The following is a 13,371-nucleotide window of genomic DNA, read 5'->3' as shown; positions in this document are numbered from 1 at the left end:
AAAGTGGATGTAGTGTTTTAAAATTATTAAACGTGGTTTCGGAGCATGGGATTTGAGTTTACCCGTTGTGAATTTTTTTTTTTTTTTAAAAAAAACCTTGACTCTTAACTCAAACAAGAAAAAAGAAGACCGTACAAGATCTACGTCGTCGTCGTCGCTTCTTTAATTTCTGGGACAACAGGTGGGGTTCAAAAATCGCCGAATTCTAATTCTTCTAATAATTGCCATACAGCATTACCATGGCTGAAGGTGAAGGTTGATTTAATTTTGGCAAAAATATGCATTTTTATTTTTTAATTTTGTACAACATTTCTTTACTTCTTCACTTTCTCTCTGTCCAAATAAAGGGTTAATTTTGGAAAGCCAAAAACATGCTTAAACGTCACTTGGTTGCTTTTGATGAGTCGTGTTTGTTTGTTTCTTGTAATATAGAGTAGTTCTTATTTCTATCTTTCCTTATGAAAAACAAATCACACCGCACCAAAAGGTTCAGATAAATCTGGCATCTCTTTTGGAAATGATTGCATCTTCCGTAGTTTTACTAAACCCTAATCTTTGTCCAAGCAAGTGCAAGCAATTAAAGGTATAGAATAATATGTTATGTAAAAATATTTAATAAGTTTTACTTTTGCCCCTTTGAATTTTAATGATTTATATGTAAATTATAAGCCGAGGTTTTATAGTTCCTTTTTTTTAGACATCTGAAAAAGAAAAAGAACTACTAGACTTCTTCTTTTATTAGTAAAGGTAGAATTTTACTATTTGAATTTTTTGTTGATAAATTTGATAATGTAAAAAAAAAATTTAAATGCGGGAAATAGAGTAAGTTGGGTAAGCATGCCAAGTGAGTCAGCTATGATGGAATCGGTAAACTGTAAAGCAGAATATTATTCATTCGACCATTAATATAAGACCTATTTAATTAATTTGATTTAGAGCTTGTTTAGCTAAGCATTTGGAGGCAAATAAGCTGCTTTGTTTCAAGCATAAGCTCATTTGAAGAATCTGTGCTGTTTGGCTTGCAGTTTGACCAATCTGACTTTTGTATAAAAAGCTACAATAATAAGCTATAAGCTAAAATTAACAGCTCATGACATATAGCTTTTAAAACATAGAGAGAGAAAAGGTTAAAAAATTTATTACCTCCTTTGGTTCTTATTATAAGCCTCAAATAACTAATTTGTAGATAACAAAAAATCAGTTAAAATTAGTTAAAATAATAAATAAGTTAGAAATATACTTTTGTTTTTAAATATGCTCTTATAAATATACTTTTATTTTTAAATATGTCCTTATAATAAATAATAAAAAATAAAAGAAAATATATGAGATCAACAGAAGCTTATAAATAATTTGGTAAAATTTTTTTTTTAATAATGTTTCATTATTTATCAAAACTCATAACCATTTTGGTAATTTTATAAACAAGCTTACTTTTACTTAATTATAATCCAAACAACTTTTTACCAATCTCACTTTTACAAACTAGCTTTTCTGAACTCCAATCCAAACACAATTCAACTTATCAAATTTAACTTTTACCCGCTTTTATTTTTCTAAAAGTCAAATTGACAATAAGCTACTTTTCCAATCACTAATCCAAACAGACTCTTAATTAAAAAAGTTGGGTAAGTTAGTTAATTATAATAAATATGACATGTTTTTCCTAAAACATCATAATCATCTTCCTTAATATCCTTCCTCCCTCCCCTACTTGATTATGGTTGAAAGAGTATCTAATAAGGATAATTTAGAAAAAATTAATATATATAATATATATTATTTACATTTATGACTAAAATTAACTCAATAATTAAGTCTTATATTAAAGACTAGGAAAATGTTTACTTATTGCATTAAAAAAAAAAAGAAAGGGAATTATGGCAGTTAAAGTGGCTTTTATACAGGGATCATTCTCCATTACAAGAGTGTTACGAGTACTTATTTTTATTATTTTTAAAATGCTCAGTGTAAATCTATTTGTTGAAATCAAGCATAGACCCGCTGCAATTAATTGAATACTACTTCCTATTATTAATATAAAAACTAGTTGACTAATTTGAATAAATTAAGAAAATAAATTGAATTAGTTATTTATAATAAATAGGTGTTGTTTTCTCTAAAATACATTTACTAATTATGTGTATTAATTAAAACTATCATTTGATGAAATCTTTAACATGTGCAACTATTACTACCTTTAAAAAAATAGATAAATATGAGAGACATAATAAATTAAGGTCTTGTATGTAGGATCAAATTGAATATCAAATTTGCTCTTATATTTTGGATTTTATTAGAAGAATCATGTTCATCTGTTTCGCAGAGATAAGGCTCTTGGAATTTAAGCCTTCTGTAGATTGCTGCATCAGCCCTTCTCTCTGCGTCTCACGAATTGCTACATTTCCAGTACCCTTGCTTCTTAAGAGCAACATTCGATTGTGCATATGTAAATATCTTTCTTTTTTTTTCCTTTTTTCTTTGTTCTATCTCACTTTCGTGTGGTTATAAAACTGGGCAGCATAAGAACATAGAGTTCATCTGATTTATAGTTAATAATAGGTATTATGATTATAACGCAGGAAAGTATATTGAAGTGCAATAATGTGATACAAGACATAACAGTAGAGAGGAACAAGTCTGCGTTCGATTTGGTTTCAAGTTCGGAGACGCCTATTAATCTGTTAGACCATCATTTTCTGAGCTCAGAAAGCGAAAAAACCAGCTCAACCACTATTGCCGCCTATACTCTGAGGCAAGTGAAGGACATTAAGAGAAGGAAAATAGCTGGTTACGGTAACAGTCACCCGCTCCAGATTTCTCAAATCGAACAACGCTGATCTGAAACAGAAGAATTTTAATCCTGCTGCCTCTCCGCCGATCGAGGACCACTTTGGTGATGCGGAAAGGAAGAAAGAGTGATTAGAGTACGAGAGGAAATTTGTTGGACAATATAACTTTGACATGGTCCCTGGTACGTCTTGATAAATCTGCAGGCTAAAAAGCAGATGAGGGAAGGCAAGAACGTAATTGTGTTTTTCTAGAGACCAAACAGAAGACAAAACGTTACTTTAAATTCGAGAGTCGAGTTTTTTTTGTTCCTGTTTTGTAGTACTAGAGTTGTTGTTTGTATTGTGTCTTTTAGCTTCTGCCAGAGGAATAATAACAGTAATAGCGTTCGCCCCAGAAAGAAATAGCAGTAATAGCAAAAAAAAAACAATTTTCTCGGGGATGAAAATAAAGAACTTCAATTACATAACCCACGAGTTTTGTTGTCATTATTACCGTATTATTTATTTTCTGAGTTTCTTGAGGAAGTCGAGGCCCAGTGCGAGGCAAAAATGGTGAAATCTCGGCGTGAATCTGGATTTATCATGATGACCAGGGTCCTTGTGAATCAGAGATTCGCGATAAACATGAGGAGGCAAACGCGGTTATCAATTAATTGGACAGCTAAGAAGGGTGTCTCTAATCTCTGCATGTCTCTCTCTGTGTCTTCATCCTCTCTCTCTTGTCCTTGACAGTTCTGAGTCGTAGTATTAGTTTAACCTTTCGAGATGTTAGTTGATTAAAGATTCCTGAGCTCTTTATTAACGAGAATGAATATCTCTAACCCAACCAATAATTTGATAAGAAGAAGTGGATGGTCCACGCGACTGAAACTTCCCCGTCGAAGATATTTGTTCGTACGCTTTTTTGAGATCTCTGGTTTGAGTACCTGCAGGACGATTGCAACTTCATGAAGAAAATGGAGACCACCAAACAAGATTAGTTCGAACAGGCGGGTAGAGGACATGGGATCTTAGTTCCATAGACGAAGGAAGTTATCAGAGTTTATTTTCCATATTAGCGAAATTTCCTTGTATATGTGTAAAATCCATCAGTATGCTGTGACTAAATGGTTCAGCCTTTACAGAGGAGTTTAAGTGTGATTAGTACTGGAATGCATTCGATATTAACGAGTGTGACGTAAATGTTGAAGAGCGTAATTAACAAAGGAGGATATTCCTGTTCCTGTTATAGAAACCGGGAACGCTGAATCAAACCCAGCTTTTACAAAGAAACAGATTACCGGGGAACTAATGACTCAATGATCTTCACCCGAAAAATGAATCAATGACACTGGTATTTTTCATCTTGACATTGGTATTTATCCATACCCAATTCAAAAATGGATTTCTGACCCAATCAAAAATTCCTTTACTTTTTTTTTTTTTAATATTCTCATCCTTCAATTAGTAATAGGCCTTTTGGAAAATGGAACTATCTATTACGTGGAAAGAGTTCTGATTTTTGTTTTGAAATATCCGTCGCCGTAAAACTTCAACAAGGCATTGGTTTTTAGAATATTTCACTCTATTATTATTTAAAGAAAACAGTCATACCTAGTGTTACTTGAGGTTGGCTTAGGTGATGAAAGCCGGATGGGGTGTGACTAAAAATAAGGTTTAAACCTTCCTGATTATTAGAAAAAAAATGAAATGCAAGCAAATGTTAGTCTAAAAAATAAAACAAAATAAATAAGATGTCATTTCTACCAGACCGTTGGAAAAAATGGTTTTGGGTGGAAGTGTGCTTTTAATCTCTTTGGAAGCCCAGGTCCGCTTTACCATAGCATGGCCTTTTGTGCGGTGACATTTTTGGGTTAAAACGGTGGAAAATTCTGGGAAAGAGTTTAAGCTAAGCTGCTTGCGCATGCCAAATGTGAGTCGGCCATGTTTAGGAATCTGTAAACTGTAAAGCAAGCAGAGTTTTCCGAATAAGTTGTTGGTTAAAAGGTTAGACGGTCTCGCCCTTATAAAGAAAGGAATATGAATTCAAATTTCAAAAATAGCATTTGTTGGCAGGGTTTTAATCTTAATGCTCCTGGCCCGACAAAGATTAGTTTCAAACCCAAAATAATCTAAAGATACTTTGAACTATGCCCCAAAAAAAAAAAAGCAGAGTTTTAAATTGGCCACAAAAACAGAATTTTAAATTTGCTAAGATTATGTTTTACGTTGATAATGATGAAATAATATTCTATTAGAATATATATACATGCTACAAAGATGTACTATTTGTACTTTGTAGAATCCTATATGTTGAACCAATGGGAATTGGGTCTAGCGGAAGGGGCTAGTCCCTCACAATATGACGAACTAAGGTTTCGAATCCCCGCTGGGTGAGGTGCCCACACTTAATGCCCGACAGTGCCTCAAATAGGATTGCCTCCTTTTAACCTTGTGAAATTCATGTTATTTCAACGCCTTTTCCCTTAGTTATCATATTTTTTTGGTGCATTAATGCATAGTTGGAAGTATCTAGGATAGGAAAATGTGCATAGTTGATATTTGTGCTAAAATTATGATTTTTTGGTCAATTGTGAATATTTTGCCCCTAGTTCATCAACTTAGTTTTAATAGTTTTTCTTGCTTTGTTAGGTGGTTGAAACTTACTAAGGGAGCCATTTGAATCAGATATTAATCCCATGAAGTTGGAAAAATGCATAGGAAGCCATGACACATTGAAAAAATCAAGAAAAGAAGAGATGCAAAACAGAACATTATTGGCCTCAGCCAACAGAATCACTTGGCCTCAGCCAACAGTATTTCAGAGAGCAATTGGCTATAGCCAAGGAAAATATTGGTCGCGGCCAAGATCGGGACAGAAATGAATTGGCCGCAGCCAAGAGAAATCTTGGCTGTAGCCAACGCAGAATTATTGATGCTCTGCGTTTTGAAGACAGCATGTGTTTAGGGCTCCATATGCTATACAATTCAAGGGATGCGTTGTTTTTCACCATTCTTCACCTTTGGAGGCTCATTTTGGGAGGTTGCTCTGTTAGGGTTGGAGGTATTTGGAGCTATGGAAGCCAAGATTTGAAGAGATTCAAGCCCATTTTCTTTGGTTTTGCTGTCTCCTTCCTCTTTCGTCTTCATTTTTCTGATATGGCTGTAGTTGTTCATTGTAGTTATGGTTGTTTTTTGAACATGAGTAGCTAAGCTTCTATTCTAGGATTATTTTGAATCCTTGTATGGATTAAGTACTCATTTTCCCTTTATATTTGTGATTAATTATATGATTGTGTTGATTTTACTCTATGCTTAATGTTTCTTGTTGATTGGCCATCAATGAGATTGTTGGGTTCACTTGATTGATGCTTGAGAGGGCTAGGTTAAGTGTAGAACTTGGGTAAAATTGTGTGAGAACTTGAAGTTTGCAAGTTGAATGGATGGTTTTGTTAATGAGATAGAGATATACTCATTAACCTCATATAGTCATATAAGGTTTGTAATGAAAATTGGGGTTTAATTAATAAATTGAGAGATTAATGAACTAATTGAACTAAACACCTATTTGGAGACTTGAGAGAGCACTTGTAGGTAATTTAGTGTCCTTGGCTAGCTTAATCTATAATTAAGAAGCAAGTATATGATGGGGATTTAATTGAGTACTTTTGAAATACAAGGGGGATAAATAATCCTAGAATCCATTTTGTCCTCAGAGTTAAAGAATCACTTTTTGTTTTTTTTTATTAATTTCTAATTTTGAAAATAGTTTTCCTTCACTCTTAATATAATTGTGTAACTCAAATTAGGCGAAAATGTGATAATCAATACTTGACCGGGTTTTATAACCAAATCCTCATGGGAACGATACTCTACTCATCACTTTATTACTTGTAACAACCCGTGCACTTGCGGAGCGAACACCTCCAATAGGAGGATACCTATGCTTTAACAAAAAAAAAAAAAAGAATCCTATATGTTGAAATATTAATTAACTAGTAAGTAAAGTTAATTAGTTATTTCTTACTCAGCTTTAATGTTAAGCTCTAATTTACATAGAGTCTAGAGTCATCCATTTTATGTATAAGTGTGATGGGATGTGGAGTCCTCACTATATATATAGAAAAATGTTCACTAGACTATATATTATTCAAAGGCCTTCGTTTACCATGGAATGGGATGTTATCATTTCAGTTTGAAAACAAAAAACAGGATTGGAAGGTCGAGACAGTGGGTCAAGGGTCACTAGTGGGACTAGAGGTCGAACTGGGGTCGTATCAGTCATATTAAAATAATATAATTTAATTCATAACATTAAAATAGAACAAAATTCATAAATAATAATCAATCAAAAAAATATAAGAAGTTACAAAAGTAGTTTAAATGTTTCATTGCACCAAGCAAACATTAATAAACTACATTTCTTCATCACTATAAAAAATCAAAATCATCATTAAGATCATTGGCAATAGCATAGACTGAGACATCAACAGTTGGACAAGAAAAAGTAGGAGTAACAATATCATCGTGCAAAGGTGGAGGATTACAATATCTATGTCTTCATCACCTATATAAGACAATAAGCAATATTAATGATTATGTAAATAATTATATATTCATCTAAGAATAGAGTCTTAATTATATATATACATATATATATAAACTTTCGTTATTCCTCTCAAGAGTTGTTGAATTTGCAGCTTCTTCATTGTTAAGGGCATTTTCAAGTGTAGCCACATCTCTATCATCAAACTCTAGAGCAGGATCTTCTTTAGCCACCCAAAAGTCCACCATATCAATGTTTTCATAGTCAAGTAGACCATAACTTTTCTTCTTCTTCAACGTACTCCTTTAATGACAAACAAAACTTCAATTAAATATAAATCAATTAAAATAAAAGCCTAAAAGTATTTATTATTTTCAAGATTACCTATGCTTCAATCGCAGATTATAGTTTGTGAAAACGAAATCATTCAACCTCTTATGTTCCAATTTGTTTCTTCTTTTTGCATGAATTCTTTCAAACAAGCTCCAATTCATTTGACAACCAAAAGAAGCAGAAGTTTGACTAAGAATACGCATTGCAACACACTGTAATTCTAGAAGTGAACAACCATAATATGTCCATCATTCATCTACATAATAAAATACATTTAGTACACAATATTATATAGAATTAGTAAATAACCATAAATATACTATAAAGTATTAACACTTACAAGGGTCTAATTTTTGTACAGCTTTTTGACATGAGGGTCTATTAAAAGAGTCCTTGCATTCACGATAAGTAGTCACTTGTTTCATTACCAGAAAGCCATCAACATCTTCATTTGAGTAAGACTCCACCACATCAATCAATGCCATCATTAACTTTGACTTGCTAGGACAATCAAGATCATATGTGATTGCAAGATTCAACAAATACGACGCTGCTTGAAGATTGGTCTTCAAATGCTTGTCCTATCGAGCTTGAATGATGCTTATGCAGGGCTTATACTACTCTTTGTTCTTTTTAAACATCTTGTTAATTGCCACTTTTGCCCTTTGCATGCCTTCATAAACATAAGGCAATGAAGGCTTCTCATCTGAGTCCACAATTCTCAACAATTTTATGAGAGGCGACACAATCTAAACAACTTGATAACAGTCATTTCAAAACTGATTATCTAATATTAGGGCACTAAAATTTTTTCCTACTTCAGTGCTCGATAATTTGTGATCCACAAAATACTTATTAACAACTAGAGCTTGCAAGTCATTTTTGTGCATATATACGCTATGCAATGTAATAAATGTAATAGCAAATGTTGTGGCACCAGGACGCATAATTTCGTTCCAACTCGGTCTTCTCCTCAGCTATTATAAGAAAACCATATGGTTGTTGTATGCAAAAATTGTTATCTTTGATGCCTTTGATGCAAGGTCTAACACATGAGGCATGCTAAAAAAGTCTTTCAATACAAGATTCAAACAATGAGCAGCACAAGACGACCAATAAATATTTTTATACTTTTCCTTAATCAGCCTACCACATGCTACATAGTAGGCTGCATTGTCAGTCATTACATGGACAATGTTCTTAAGACCAACCCACTCAATGACTTCACAAAATAGAGTAAATAGAGTTTTGGCATCTTTGACTAAATCTAATGCATCAAGAGACTTCACAAACACCATACCATGTGTAGAATACACTAAAAAGTTTATCAAAGTCCGTTGTCTAACATCAGTTCATCCATCAACCATGAATATGTAACCATTGTTTTTCCATTTAGCTCGATGGCTATCAATAAGTAACTGATATTCTTTTCTCCAATCACTCAATAAATTAGCTTTGAAATCATAAGCATTAGGAGTTTTAAACCCAGGCCCAATTGAAGCAATACCATCCACAACTTTTTGAAATAGAGGGCAATCAAATGCCTTAAATAGAATACAGTTCACAATGGCCCATTTAGCAATCAACATTTTCATATTGTGTTTTGCTTCTTTAGTTGCTAATGCACTTTTAATGCTTGGTTGGGAATCAGGAGCTGTCCTAGGAGCAAAATAATTATCCATACTCCCAAGAGCTCTCCTCTTCTTCACACTACATGGTAATTGGAGAATCAACATGGGTTTCTTCAAGTTCTTTTTCTATGTTTTTAATAGTTTTTTCTTTGAACATTCTTTCAAAGACTCTGTCATTCTATGACGTACATCATATGAAACTTTTTTTTTTTTACATGAAGCTATTTGACCAGTGACACCAGTAAGGTGTTGATTCATCCTATTTATCCCACCTCCTCTATAATTATTGCCATAAAAAAAGCATGTATATACAGTTTGTGTCCCCTCTTTTTTGTAGGTAACATGTACCCATGTAGGATCAGTTTTAGCATGCAATGAAGAAGTCGATGTAGGAGTAGAAGTTTTGGTATTGGGAGTAGAAGATTGAGTGACATTTTCATTTGTAGAACTTTGATTGTTTGGAATATCCATCACTGCTACTAAATAACAGATAAAAAATTAATAAAAATGATCCTAGATATTAGATAAACACAAATAGTAGAACCACAAGTTTCAGCCTTTCATGAACCAGTTCAGACCACCAATTTGGACATCACAGTATCACACACACTGGAATTTGATGTGTGCCATTCTCAATCAATCAACTCAAAAATGAATCAATCATCATTCCAATTTCTAACACTTCTAATTATTAGCTAAATAGTAATAGAGAGCATAAATCAAACAATCATCATTCTAATTTCTAACACTTCTAATTATTAGTTACACAGCAACGAGCTTCAGTGAAGAAAGCAAAAAACAATCGATCATATTCATCATTCTAACACTTCTAACATTGTTTATTTGTTTTAGTTTTAAGGAAACAATCCGGTGAAAAGGCAGAACCAAACCTCTCAGTCAGTGGAGAAACTCGAAAGGCAAAGGCAATCCATGAATTCAGTGAAAGGTAGAAAGCAAAGCATAAATGCAGAACTCTCAAAAAGCTAGACTTAGTTAGGGATTTTCATCTCTCCCTCACTTACTATTTCCCAAACCTCTCGGCCAATGGAGAAAGGCAGCAATCAAAGCAAAGATATTTATCAATTTATTCCTAAAATCACAACCTACCTGAAAGGGAAGGGAATGTTTTTCGAACTTACCCAATACGCCAAAGCCGATATGAATTTGATTGATTGAACCAGGGATTGAAGGATGCCTTTTAGTTTCAGGCAAGGCGAGCAGCAACGGATCTGGGGCAGGGAGAACGGTTGAACACTAGAACAAACTCAACAAAGAAGGGAATGGGAATCTTGGTCAAGGGAGAACGGTCGAACACTCGAACTCAGCGAAACACTCAACTCAACGGTGCTACAAGGGAGAACGATCAAACACTCGACGGCACTACAAGGGAGAACGGTCAAACCCTCAAACTCAACAACGCTACAAGGGAGAACTAGAAAACTCAACGGCGCTACAAGGGAGAACGGTCGAACACTCGATGGCGCACTCAAACTCAAGGAAATGAAGATGGGAATAGGGGAATCTGGTCTGGGGTCTGGCCAAGAGGAGGGAGGGACCGAGGGAATTGATCGAACGCTGTCATTCGATTTTTTTAAGCATTAGACGACGTCATTTTGGGTTTAGGGAGTGGAAAAATATTAAACCGGTCAACTCCCCAAACCGGCGGTTGATTGGTTTAATACCAGCTTGATTGGTTACTTCCCGGTTCAACAGGTAACCGGTTTTCTGGTTAAACCAGACTGGATTTTGGATCAGTTTACCGGTTTTCCAATCTAACCGGCTGGTCTGATCCCCTTTTTTTCCCCCTTACTTTTAGGAGGAAGGAGGCTTCAATATAATTGCCTGGAAACTCCTTATTGGAAGTTCTCACCTTCTGGATGGATCTGCAACTTTTGGAATATGCTATCTTAACTCCTCTTCATTATAGCAACAACACTTGAACCAAGAAAATGAATCATCGTCGGGTCCCAAACTTTTACTTTTATTTGCCCCACAAACATAAACTCTTCCCTTTTTCCCCCTCTCTGATTTCTAAAGGCTAGTTATAAATCAATATATTATAAGCGAATTGTAGATCCCTGATCAAATCGTCATTGTAAATGATCCTTTTGCTTATTAATGCATAACACTTCTAATTCTCAAAAGGCTATGGCCAGCTAGTTGTGAATATGCTATATAAGGGAGTTAAAAATACGAAAGGACTAGTTATAACTAAATGCTTGTTTTGAATATGCACACTTGTTACAATCCAAGTTTTAGTCCGTACTACGCCTGTGTCATGCGAGCTGCGCCTTTCCATTATTAATTATCATTATTCTTCACTTTATTATTTGGCTCCCTCACTTGTATTGTGCAGAAGTTGGAGAGCGTTGGAAGTACGTGTTTTCATCGTGGCTTTCGCTCATCATATGATATGTTGATTAAGAAATTGTTTCTTGTTCTTTACTCATTTGAAGAAATTCTCTTGTATTAATTTTGGGCTAAACTTGTATAGCTTGAGATATATTTGCCTATTTTCAACTTTGTCTCAAAAAAAATCTCTTTGAAATTTTCTGCCAATTTCTATGACTGAAAAAAAAAATGGAAATATTTTCTTTTTCAAGAGGAAAAAAAAAGAAATTGTTTTCGCAATGATTTAATGATTTTATGCCGTGAGAGGTTTTCAAAACCTCCTTAGACGAAATTGATTAATCTTTCATGTGAAATTATTAAAATATCCTCAAGAACTTAATCTAAATGTTTTATAAAAAATAAAATGTGAGATTATTAAAATCTCCTCATAAAGTTTAATTCAAAAGTTTTTCAAAAACTTTCTTTTTTTCAAATAAAGGTAAAAAGATCGTTTTCTTAAATAAAAAATATCAACCAACAAAAATATTTTTTAATAAATTAAACAAATGCTTTTCCAGAAAACACCAACTCAGTGACATGCATTTTTATCTCCAAACTACATGGGTTTTAATCCCTCTAAAAAGGTATGTATGCCTTAAGTTTTTATTCTAAGTCAAATCCAGCTACATAAATAAATTATTTTCCTTTTATTTTTCTTCTTTTTGTTAAAAATATGTTTTCTTTTTGTTTATTTTTATTTCTTTTTTAGGGTCATTAAAATATAATAAAAAGCTGTGTTAGTTTTGAATGAGTGATGTCGGTGCCTAACATCTTTCCGTGTACAATCGACTTCTAGACTCTATTCTGTTTTTGTAGGCCGTCTTTTATAAAGAGGTTTCAAAATTTAACCTCTGAAATTTTTGGTGGTGTCTCTTCGATGCTACTTATTACTAAACAAGTCTGACTAGTTAAGGAGAAAGTCTAAACTTACCTCTTTCCATGCCTAATTATCATACAAGTTCATTGCATGGTTTTATCTGAAAAAGGATCGAACTTGACCATCAAAAGGTGTTTCTTTTGACCAAGCCAACGCAAAGAAAGGTGTTGGAATTTTTGGGGGAAAACCTAGTACTAGTTTTCATAATATATGCAGGTGCATGGCCAAAGTATAACGAAATCGATTGCTTGGACTGAAACACACATTCCAGGAAGTCCCTATTGCAAGTCAGCCCTCTTCTGGTTCAGTTATGGCTGCCCAACACCCATCTCCAAAGTCCATAATATATTCGCCAAATTAAATACCTCAATTAATTTTTGACTGGTAACATTTTTTTCAAATGTTACTCCCTCCGCTTTTTTAAACAAGATACAAATAACGAAGACCTTATTTTTTTTCTCCTTCTGAATTTTTTTTTGGTTTTTAAGAAAACCAAAAAACAAATAATTTGTTTGATAATTTGTTTTTAATTAAGTGTTTTAAAAAACAGAAATTTATTTTTAAAAACTAAAAAAAAACCAAAACAATTTTTATTTTTTTGTTTTTGTTTTTGCATTTTTTTATTTTTTATTTGGGAAAATAGGGAAACCTTTTCTTGTATATTTGATGACTTTTTCTCCATTTAAAGACTTGAGTTCATATCGAAGCTTCATCCTCGGTCTTGATATGTTTTTTTTCAAATATAATTGTTTAGAACAATTTTTTGTTTCCAAAACATGTTTTGGAAAACAATTTTTTGAGAACGAAAAAATATAAAACAGA

Source organism: Neltuma alba, unplaced genomic scaffold, assembly GCF_004799145.2.
Source record: "Neltuma alba isolate B1F8T4 unplaced genomic scaffold, ASM479914v2 tig00013888_pilon, whole genome shotgun sequence".
Classification (NCBI taxonomy): Eukaryota; Viridiplantae; Streptophyta; class Magnoliopsida; order Fabales; family Fabaceae; genus Neltuma; species Neltuma alba.
This window is presented reverse-complemented; position numbering follows the sequence as displayed.